Below are 12132 nucleotides of genomic sequence, written 5' to 3'. Positions count from 1 at the left end.
CACAAGTTGTAGGCAAACGTGGCAGCACAATTGCACACAGCATTGTCCCACAAACAACTATGAAACAAATGACCATTTTTTTATTTGGGGGATTCTTGCCTGGGACACTTCCTTTTCTTTTTGAAAGACAATAGCATAAGAGAACATAGATTTAGAGTTGCACAGGGCAATTCCAGGACAAATACCAGGAAGTTTTTCTTCACTCAGAGGGTAATTTCCAGGCAGGGCGAAACCTTCGGCAAGTTTCCTTACTCCACACGCCTAATAATAATCCCTCCAAAAACCCAAAACAATAATAAATTGGTCATTTTCAATCTACAACTGTTTGTGGGACATTTGCTGTGCGCAATTGGCAGCCGCGTTCGCCCACAAATATACAGTCAATTCACTTTACAGTGTGTTCTGTGAAGCGCTTTGGGACATCCTCCCGACGTGAAAAGCGCTATATCAAATGCAAGGATTATTATTATAATTAACAACTGGAACAGGCTGCCAGGAAAGGTGGTAGAGGCCAGGACACTGGACTCATTTAAAAAGCAGGTTGATACTTTAATAAGGGATAGGGGAGGTGGGTTTTATGGAAGGATGAGATCGGATAGGCCAAAGAGCTTTCTTCATCCAAATCTCTAGTGCCTTTCTCATTGGGAAGATATCTCAAAGTGCTTCACAGGATTTACTGTAAAGTGCAGTGTGAGGTTGTGTGTAAGAAATTGCACTGTGCCATAAATATATTCCTAATTTAGAAGCCATTCTGTTTTTTAAAAGTTCCAAATTAAGATTAAATTCCAAATTAAGATTAAATTCACAAATATTTCATAATCTTGATCTTAATTTTAAGACAAAATGGTCTTAAAGGCTAAAAATAGGTAGAATGTTGAGTCTTGTGCTCAAATCTCTGACCACTTGGTTAACATGTGTTTAAGTGTTCATACCAATAAACTAAAGGTATTAAAAATTATTTTGGATTTTCTAGATATTAACATCTGAGAACAGAGCTATATAAATGCAAGGTGGTGCTGTGGTCCGAAACACTGATTGTCCAGCACCTTGGGATATTCTCCCGACGTGAAAGGCGCTATACAAATGTAATTTTGTTGTTGTTGCTCTATCACTCATTCCGTGGTTGTTTGTGGAACATTGATGTGCACAATGGCTGCCACATTTGCTCACCATATACACACAGTCACACCTCTTTACAGTATATCCTGTGAAGCACTTTGAGACGATGTGACAAAGCGCTATATAAAATGTAAGGATTATTATTAGCAGTAGTAATCATCAAACTGCTTAACTCAGAAATGCAAATTGAGAGCTTGAATGATCTTCTCTCTGTCAAACAATCTACATCGCAAAAATAGAAGAAAAGTAAATATCAATTCATGTACATTCTGAAAAATGTTTTTTGGGGGGGATTCCACATCTTCCCACATTTCTAAGAGTCCACCAGGGCTGAGTTAAACTTTGATTTCTTTCAGGCTGCTTCTGTTGACATTGATGTATTTATTCAATCAACATCTACTCACAAAAGGAATTGAATCCTGTTTGCAGTCATGTTTACAGAGAGCTGGGCAGTCGACCGTGTCAAAAGACAACTTTTTGTCATGTGTCAATAGTGACAATGGACACCTTCCATTTTTTTCCCATGTTTGCAAAAATAAACTTATCAGAGAGGAATGAGTAGTAAATGTATGGAACAGGCTCCCTCGCTAGACCATGGAAGCAGAACGTGTTGTTCGTTTCAAGAACAAATTGGATAGATTTCTATTAGGAAATAGTATCTTGGGAAACAGTATATAGTTTGGGAAATGCTCTTTTCAAAGAACCAGCACAGACACAATGGGCCAAATGGCCTTCTTCTGTGCTGTATAATTCTAAAAGAAATTCGATGCCACATCAAGTGACTGCCAGGGTGGTGGAAGACAAACTGGATGGACATTGGTCTTCCTTATAGCAATTCTTATGTTCTTGTGCTTTTAGGAATGTCAGACAATCTCGCCCCTCTCACCAATGGGTTTTATGTAATAGAAAAGAAAGCCAACTTTTAATCTGTCTGCCTATTTTTAGATAATTCCTTTGTATTCCAGCAAGCTTTGACAATTGAAATCACATAAAAGATAAAGGAAATAAAAAAGTGTAAAGACTGGGAATTAAGAAATTGATTATGAAATTGCAAAGCTAACAATTTTCACAATTGAATCTTTCACTTTTGTAGAGAAATTAATTGCATTATTAAATATACAATAAAGATTTTTTTAAGGATTCAGAAATACGATGATCCTTGGTATGACAGGGAATTGTTTACAGATGCCAAATTGCTCTTGAAATACACAATACCTTTTGGATGACTCATGAACTCAGTGCTTGAAAGGACTGCACTGCACTGTGCCAAAAATACTCTCTGCAAAACAAAATGTAGTGTGGAATTAAATCTCTCTGCAATGTTTGTCTTTCTATTCTCCTACAAAATACAGTCACTACATTTTACAATAATTCCTGTGCAACGCTTTGGGACGTCCTCCCGATATGAAAGGTGCTGTTGTGATATCAAATCTGAGGAATATTATTCGTATTATTTTTACTCCATCACCTTTATATCCAGAATATTAAAGTATTCTATAATGGTTACATTCCCTGCAGCTTCAATTACTCGCCTCTAGCTGGTGGTCGATAGCAGTTGATAAATAGTACTTTGTTAATTATTAATTACTAATTTCCACCACACTTCTTTTTTGCAAAAAATCACAATTCAAAAGACTGCTTTAGTTTCTGACCTTTTGTTGCAAGCTTCAGTCCTTGCCTTAATCGAGAAAGAGCAAAGTGAAACCCATGTGCACAGATCTCATTTTGCTGATCTTTTCCCTTATCTACCTATGATAATAGACAACAACAGCAACAACAATTTTTATTATTAACAACAACTTGCACTCAAAGAGCGCCCTTCATGTAGGGTAATGTCTTGAAGATGCCCCTTCATTGTTACAAGTCAGGATTACTGTTTCACCTTGCAATATGCATCACCATACATGTATTTCCATTACAATCCATCTGCAATGCTTTTTCTCATCTATTCATCCAGTCCTGATCTTCTTGAATGCTATATTATTTAAGCAGTCACTTTGTTTGATATCATCAGCAAAATTTATAGTGTTGCAAAAAGTTCACTCTGCTGAGTCAATTAGGAATAGTTTGCATAATAGACACCAGAATGGAACAGAAACCAGAATGTATCTTCTTATATTAATAAAGACAAAGTGTCTGTCTGTCTGTCTGTCTGTGTGTCAGTGTATCCGACAATCACGCAATAACCAATTGATGTAGAGATTTGATTTATACCTCATGGAAAGGTCTTGCATCTGGTAGTGTCATGGGCATATTTTTTTGGGGGGAAGTGCTATATTAAAAAATGCTTTCATTAAGCCCCAAAATATGAGGTATACATCATATTCTGGAACTACGTAGCGACAGAGGAAAGCACACCTCATTCAGAGAGATACATCTATATTCTGCAACAAATGAGAGAGAGCGACTGAGAATAGTGACAGAGACTGAGAGGGACAGAGAGAGATTGAGAGAGAGAGAGAGACTCAGATAATGAGAGAGACTGAGAGAGACAGAAAGAGAGACTGAGAGAGAGACTGAGACAGAATATACTATACAGTAAAGTGACTGTGTTTTGTGGGAGAGACAGAGTAAGACTGAGAGAGAGATTGAGACAGTGAGAGAGACAGAGAGAAAGACAGAGAGTGAGAGACTGTGATAGAAAATATATTAAAGGAGTACTCCCAGCTGAGTATAAAGACAAAATATCTGTCTGTGTGACTGTCTGTGTGTCAATCTACATTCCATATTGGATCCTTTGGTTGCAATGGGTACAACTAATCTCTTTATAAATAATAATCCTTGCATTTGGTATAGCCCCTTATTACGTCAGAAGGACATGTCAAAGGGCTTCACTGGATTTAATTTATCCAGAGAGTAATCAATGAATGAAACGGGAGCTTTTTGCTGTATTTATAACAGAAGATGGCATCCTGGCTTAGCACTCTGTGTCTGTGTCAGAAAGTTGTGGGTTCAAGCCCCATGTCAAGCCTTTAGGTTCTTAGTCTAGGCTATCACTCCTGCTTGAAGGGGGTGATTGAACCTCAGAGTTCTCTTTCTCTTTCTTTGGGATGGAGGAAAGGAGGCCTTAGTTCAAGAGGGCCGGAAAGCAAAGTTATCAGGGAGCATGGTTCAAGCCAGGATGCTGGACTCATAATAATAATAATCCTTACATTTGATGTAGTGCCTAAACATGTCATTGAGAAGTTTCAAAGTGCTTCACAGAATATACTGTAAAAAATGTAAAACGGGTTGATCCTGTGATGGGAGAAGAATATGGGGTGTGTGTTCTGGATGGATAAAATCAGATTGGCTGAAGGTCCTTTTCAATCCAAACCAATCTTGTGGTTTCATAATATATTGTAACCATGGACACCACCCCACCCCTCCAAGACAGACACAGTTCAAGCAGCGCAGGTTTATTATCATAGGGGGAAATTGCAACATCCCAAACAGTGACATACCATTTTCCTTTCACAACACAATCCTTGAGAGGTGCAGGCACCGGGATTGGTGGTTGGTATCCTGCAACCAATTTTACATGAAGCAGCTCCATGCTATATCCTCCAGCAAACCTCAGGTCAGCCATGTGGCCCAGGCCTCTTTGATCCCATCATTCTGCACCAGGTCTCCTTCCCTTAGTCCTAGAGAAAGAGAGAGAGAGAAGAGAGCTCTGGGCTTGGTCATCCTTTTTAAGCAAGAGTGGTAGCTTAAGAGAAGGGAGTATCTCCTAAAGTTTTGACCAACAACGCTTCAGATACACTTATCATTTACGTCATAGCTCTTCATGACTTGCAATATGCCTGTCACGTTTGCCTACAAGAAAAGTCATGACACGTGACACTGATTGCTGTGAAGAGTTCTGAGATGTTTCAACATTATAGGCCTATAGAAATTCAAGTTCTTTTTTNCTAATCAAGCAAAATCTCCAGGATATCATTTTAGAATGACAATCTGCGTGATTCAGCCTTCTGCTTGTGCTGGCAATCAGAACAATTCAGAATGCTCTTTTGCGTAAGTGACTCTGCCTTTATTTACACTGAGAAGCAAGGTAAGAAGCATCACAATTTGTCATCGCTTATTTTCCGTTTTTAGGGGTAGAGTTCAGATAGGATAGAAAATGTTTAAAGAATTGTAATGGTTGCTGGGATCTTTCCAAAGCTGATTGCTAAAACAGTGATCTTTTCATTACCACTAAAATTAGGCTTGTCGATTTTCAATTTAAATCGATAAAGAACAGAATTTGTCCTTTTTTCTGATTTTCAACAATTCAATCTAAATTAATTCCCATCAGTAAACATTAGTTTTTTTAAAAAAACTGATTTGTAACATGATATTGACTCTAAAAATGGCTGACGTCTGGGTCTCCGTGTTGCCATTATAGAGCTCTGTAGAGGGGCTGCCTGTGCAGGCATACACGTCACTGTCCAGGAAGAAGTAACTTGTCTACATGGGGGTTGGCCATTTTGGGTTTCAAAGCATAATAAAAATGGGGAAAATAATTAAAATTAAGCATCAATATCATCCGTCCAAAATCATAAAATATAAAAATCAAAAAATGCCAATCCTATATATAAGGCAAAATCCCACTATAAAATTATACCAACTCACGACTATCACCCTGAAAGGTGTTGGGAGGTAAGCGGCGGTCTCCTTGTAGCTGAGCTGGCTCTGTGGTGACATTCTTGGTAATGTCAGACTCAAGTCAACACTCTGTGCTGAAGTATGGTTCCTGAATCAGGTAAATCTGCAGTATGTCTGGCGCTTTACAAATGTAATTTTATGTTATTTTGTTGTTGTATTCCTGGGCACTGTTGATGACAGCCCATCCAGCCTAAGCATTCATGGCTGCTTTCACTTGGGGAAGGAATTAAAATAGTGCTTGTGAATTCTGTACATTAGTAGCAACGTAACTCTTTATAACGGATGAAGGGATATAATTGGAAGACTTGCAACAATGTACTTTACCTAGTGTTTGAAATGGTGGTTCTAATTATTCTAATTGTAGGGAGCTGGACCTGAGACAAGATACCTACCTGTGAATTAATCTACTGCAGGATCTGGAGGGGCAGACCGGAAAAAGAGATTCTTCCCACTCGGTTCCTGCAAACCAAAGCTCCAATGGCATCTTCAGAAGGTGTGGTCACAATGTGTTCCTGAGGTGAGGGGAGTGCAAGGGGGTGAAAACATTGTTTTTTTTCTTATCTGACAATAGAGACCAATGTAATGTTCTCAATTTGATACTGTTCTATTCTTGATCAAATCAAACTGTAACTATTTATTATATTAAAAAAACTGATATCTTTATTTTAAAATTCCAATTACTGCTTATTCTAAATTTGAAGCAGAGAAAGTCATATAATTGTGCATTAGTGAGACCTCCAGGTCATCTGTATGAATGATCCTTACGGAGGTCCCAGTTATGTCACGTTTCATCACTGACCAGTTGAATTCCAATTTTGTATGCAACATTGACACTGCGTTCAGCATTTTGGGATAACAACAACAACAAAATTACACTTGTATAACGCCTTTCACGTTGGGAGGACGTCCTACTGATGTGAAAGGCGCTATACTAATGTAATTTGATGTTTGTTGTTGTTCACCTACAAATATACAGTCACTCCACAACAGCAACAACAACAAAATTACATTTATAGAGCGCCTTTCATGTCGGAAAAGATGTCCCAAGGCGCTAAAACTGCATTTTTAGATGTCTGAACAAGGATTATTATTATAATTATTAATTTCTTGAAAATCACCAGTTGTGATTACGTTTAATTACATTTGTAACATCTAAATTGCTATGCTGTAGAGATTGGTAAATCCTCTTACTAGAATTCTGGACAATATATCAAAGGCCATACTTGCCATCATATGTAAAGAAAATTAAAATTTGCTTTAGATGAATCTCTGTTGTAATATTTTTCCTGTTCTTTGAGAATATTGGCTCATTGAAGGCTATTTTGCTGGTTGGTAAGAGCCACAACGATTATATTTCTAGCTGCCTTTTCACATGCTAGCTCAAACACACCATTTCAATCCATCCATCATGAAAACTATTAGATCCATTAATAACTGTCATAGTAAATGGCACATTCTCGCAATCTAATCTCTTCAGCATGTCTCAACATACTTCTGCTTCCTTCAATGTCATTGATACATACTTGAGTATTATTACTTCAAAGCCAAAACACTTTTATTTCATTGAACTACCAAATAAACACATCCTTCCCAGATTTAGCTACTGTCATCTGAGGTTTACAATGACAAGGAAAATAAACTTAGATGGACCAGATGATAGACTAGTAGAATTCTCCTGAGATCTGGTTCACATAAACCTTATATTATCTTTATTGAGAACTAGCTGTCCTCGGTGCAGTTACTCTTGCAACCAAAGGATCCAATGTGGAATGTAGATTGACACACAGACCGACACACAGACATTTCAACTTTATCTATACTCATCTGGGAGGACTCCTGTGGGAGGACTCATTTTGGCCTTGCTGTTCTTTGAGTGGGTAATTCATTTTGGCGCGCTGTTGCAATCCTTTCAGGATTGAAGAGCAGCCGCGCTGTTCTTTTGTTCTTCAGTTTCATTTAATGGGCCTCTCGCTTTTGTCTAGCATTTTTACTTATCCTTGAAAGGTTTGATTTTCACTTAGGCAGCTTTATAATGATAAATATAAATGTATAATTTATAATCACTGGGACGTCCTCCTGATGTGAAAGGCGCTTTAAAAGTGTAATTTTGTTTTTGTTGCCGTGGCTTAGCTTCGTCTGTGTGTTCTATTTAGTTCCCGCCGCCGCTTGGATACGTGCATCCTTTATGAAGCAGGATGCCACAGCGCCACCGTCAGCCGGCGCGGCCACATGGTGTATCTGCAGCCCGTGCGTACATACGTGTGTGCTCTGTGACGCACAATGCTGCAGTGCCACTTTGACTTGGTGGCCACCAGGTGCAACTGCAGCGAAAAACACAAAACTGAAATACGTTTTGGATCATAACTCATGAATGATAGGTGACACCTAAAAACAAATATACCCATATCACTCCCACATGCAAGACCTTTTGATTGAGGTATACATCATGTCTCTACATCAATTGGTTATTGAGATCCTTCATGAAGCACAGACAGACATTGTTGTTTTATTTATTATTTAATGTATATATTATATATTATTACTATCTATATATATTACTATTTATATTTATATAGATAAGATGACTAATAGAAAAGAACTTTCCTGCAAGCCCCTAATGAGAACTTTGGCTAACAAACCGGGCTAAGAAGCAAATGATGATTTAATGGATAGTGTTGCTGTTTACAGCACTAGAGGATGCTGGTTCAAATCCTGGAGACTGCTGATCTCAATCATTGCTGCATGGGAGGGTTAAACTGGCCAATGGTGGAAACAATTGAAAAATAATTGGACACTAACTTTTATATAAAAAAATACAGAGAGTGAGAAAGATTAGCTTGCGGATTTGTAGTAAGGAAGGTAAAGAGGAAGGTAAAGAGAGGAAGGTAAAGAGAGATTTTAGATACAGAGAGAGGACAGACGTATGCCAGATTATAGAGTGAGCAATTTTTTAAAATTAATTTTCTTTTATTAGAATCTCTGCAGGTCTATCCAAGCACCAGTTTGTGGACTTTGTTACTGATTTCCAGACTTCCTCTAATGCACACTTCAGCTGTCTGCTGGAACATAGACAAAAATGGCCTGTGTCAACCAACTTTTTTATTCTCCCACATAGTGAGATATGTGGCCTTTCACTCAGCATCCTCGAACAGTAATGTGGCTGAGATCAGTAACTCAGTAACGTTTCACCCACAAAATATACAGTCAATTCACTTTACAGTGTATTCTGTAAATCGCTTTGCGATGTCTTGAAGATGTAGATGTAATCAAATGCAAAGATTATTATAACTCAACATACTGTGGGCTCAAAACCACATCTCATTCCCCACCGGAACTGGTAAATTGGTGTTCCCCAGCATCCTGCATCATTTCCACCCACCCAACTGAAGAAACACCTAATAAACCAGTCCACAAATAAACCAGGAATAAATGTAAATATACGACAGCTGACCAGTCCCTGAGAGAGAAAAGATAATTTAACATTTTAATAATGAATCTTCATCAAAAATTTTATTTGATTATTCCGTCCAATGAATAACAAATGACTAAATTCCAGAGTCCTGGAATTTCACGTAGACTTAGTCTCAAAGATCATTTTGTTCTGAATATTAAGATTGTGAAAATTGGTAAAACAAATCTTAAACTGTGTCTTAATTTGAAAGCCAGTTCTTTATACTACCCATTTCCAAATTAAAACTGAAATTAAGAAATTTCCATAAGTCTTAAAACAGGAGGAATTTTAGGTCTCTGGATCCAAAGCCATTCTGTGGTTCTTGTGATACCTTCTTGTGGAAGGTATGATATTTAATGCTGGTTTTAATTTACTATGGGGAGTTTTAAAGTGAAGAATGAAATACTTGTTCTAGTCTTTTGAGGACATGTTACTCTATAATCAGCTTTTACATCTCTTCTTCCATTTCTATTTCTCCACAGCTCCTTCTGAGCCAGATGCCCCCACCCCCCACCCCCCCTCCATAGCCAAGAGACTGGAAGAGACAGTCAGCTTTCTAGATTACAACCAATACTGGTAACTCTAGAGCTGCCAAAATATGCATGAGGACAGTCTCTTAGAGGTGCTCAATCTGACACTCCCTGACTCATGTGAGCAACAACAACAAGATTACATTTGTATAGCGCCTTTCATGTCGGGAGGGCATCCCAAAGCGCTGGACAGTGTACAGTATTTCAGACCCGAGCTGGGTTCAGGAGAGGAGGAGGGAGGGGAGGGGAAGGGGGGGTAGTCGAAGAGGAGGCTTTTGAGGCGGGACTTGAAGGAGGCCAAGGAGGGAGTGAGTCGGAGTGATTGGGGGATGGAATTCCAGAGGTTAGGGGCAGAGTGGCTGAAGGCTCTCCCGCCAATGGTGGGGCGGGTGGGTCGGGGGACGTGGAGCAGGCCAGAGCCGGATGAGCGGAGGGAGTGGGCGGGTTGGTAGGGGGTTAAGAGGTCGCAGAGGTAGGGTGGGGCGAGGCCATGGAGGGCTTTGTAGGTGAGGACCAGGATCTTGAACTGGATCCTCTGAAGGACAGGGAGCCAATGGAGTCGGCGAGAATGGGGTCGCAGAGTTTGGTGCGGGAGAGGACACGGACTGCAGAGTTCTGGAATATCTGCAGCCTGTGGAGGGAGGAGTTGGGAAGGCTGACAAGCAGGGAGTTTGCATAGTCGAGACTGGAGGTGATGAAGGCATGAACAAAAGTTTCAGCGGCCTGAGGGGTGAGGTAGTGGCAGAGTCGGGCAATGTTACGGAGGTGAGGGAAGGCAGAGCGGTTCATGGCTTGAATGTGGGGGAGAAAAGACAGTTGAGGGTCGAACAAGACATCTGGTTCCTGACTGGCTGGTGAGTTGGTGAGTTGAAGTGTGCAACCATGGAGGTTGATGCTGCCAGAGCCTGAGGTGCTGAGGCGCCGGCTCGAGCCAATCAGGAGGGCCTCAGTCTTGTTCACATTCAACTGTAGGAAATTTGCCCTCATCCAGGACTTGATGTCCGACAGGAAGTCTGTCAGGAGAGCAGTGGTCCTGGAGTTGAGGGCGGAGGCAGAAAGATAGAGTTGGGTGTGATCTGCATACATGTGGAAATTGACCCCATGTCTGTGGATGATGTCACCAAGGGGGAGTACGTAGATATTAAAGAGGAGAGGGCCAAGGACAGCCCTGGGGGACACCAGACATGACAATGCGGTGACAGGAGGAGAAACCGTTAGAGGCAACAAAGTGGAGACGGTGAGAGAGATAGTAATCGAACCAGGCAAGAGCAGGTCCCCGAAGATTAAATAAAGAGCAGAGGCATTGTATGAGGATGGAGTAGTCGACAGTGTTGAAGGCGGCAAGAGGTCGAGGAGGACAAGGAGGCAGAGGAAGCCCTGATCACAGATGTTCGGAATGTCATTAGTGACTTTGACCAGAGCTGTTTCCGTGCGGTGGGCAGCGCGGAAGCCGGATTGGAGGGATTCAAAAAGGAATGGCAAGAGAGAAAGGAGCAGAGCTGGGACGCAACGACTCGTTCCAGGACCTTGGAGAGGAATGGGAGGTTAGAGATGGGGTGGTAGCTGGAGAGGAGGGATGGGTCCAGGGAAAGTTTTTTCAGGATGCTGGTGATGACGGCTGTTTTTAGGTGGGGTGGGAACTCAACCAGTGGACAAGTGGAGGTTGATGACGTCAGATAGGAGAGGGGCCAGAAGGTGGAGCTGGGAGATGAGGAGAGAGGGAGCAGGTGGTGGGTTTGAGTTTGCGAACAATCCCTCTGCTCCCTGAATAATCCAGAATTTCTCCTCCCTCTGGTATGGAGGTATGGACGGCTGACCTCTTCCCAATCCCACCTCACACAGTGCACTGATGTGACTTTAGGAGAATTGATTGAATCCATATCTCTCCATTCTGCTGTGTTGGACATTTCTCTACAAAGCCTTTCTCAGACCAATATAATTTTGGAGCTTGAGTCCTAACAGCCATACAGTGACCCAGAAATGAAAAATGTACAAATAACTTATTCATATCTAAACAAACAATTAAACTGTGTTGCATTTACAACCCACCATTTCAAAATAATAAGGCACATTTATAAATGAACCAGTCAAAGCTTTTTTTTTGCATTTCACTTCTTACAATACAATGGGTAATCTTTAATTGTACATAATTTGACAAGATTATGATATGTATCAGCAGACTGAAGGGCAAATTCCTGCAATTGTACGTAAAGCCATGTAAAAGAAACCTTTGATGAATTCACGGAAATCCAATAGTATAACATCCCAAAATGAGACACTTGACCTTTGTTAATGAGTATGGTTTAGATTCTCCTGATGGGAAAGGACAGAAAATGACAAACTTAACTCTAATAAGGTAGAAGCCACGAAATGGAAGAGGTGTTGAGGTGAAACCTACAATGTTTAATA

This window comes from Callorhinchus milii, unplaced genomic scaffold, assembly GCF_018977255.1.
Source record: "Callorhinchus milii isolate IMCB2004 unplaced genomic scaffold, IMCB_Cmil_1.0 Scaffold2, whole genome shotgun sequence".
Lineage (NCBI taxonomy): Eukaryota > Metazoa > Chordata > Chondrichthyes > Chimaeriformes > Callorhinchidae > Callorhinchus > Callorhinchus milii.
The sequence above is the reverse complement of the archived record's forward strand: the minus strand, read 5'-3'. Positions refer to the sequence as shown.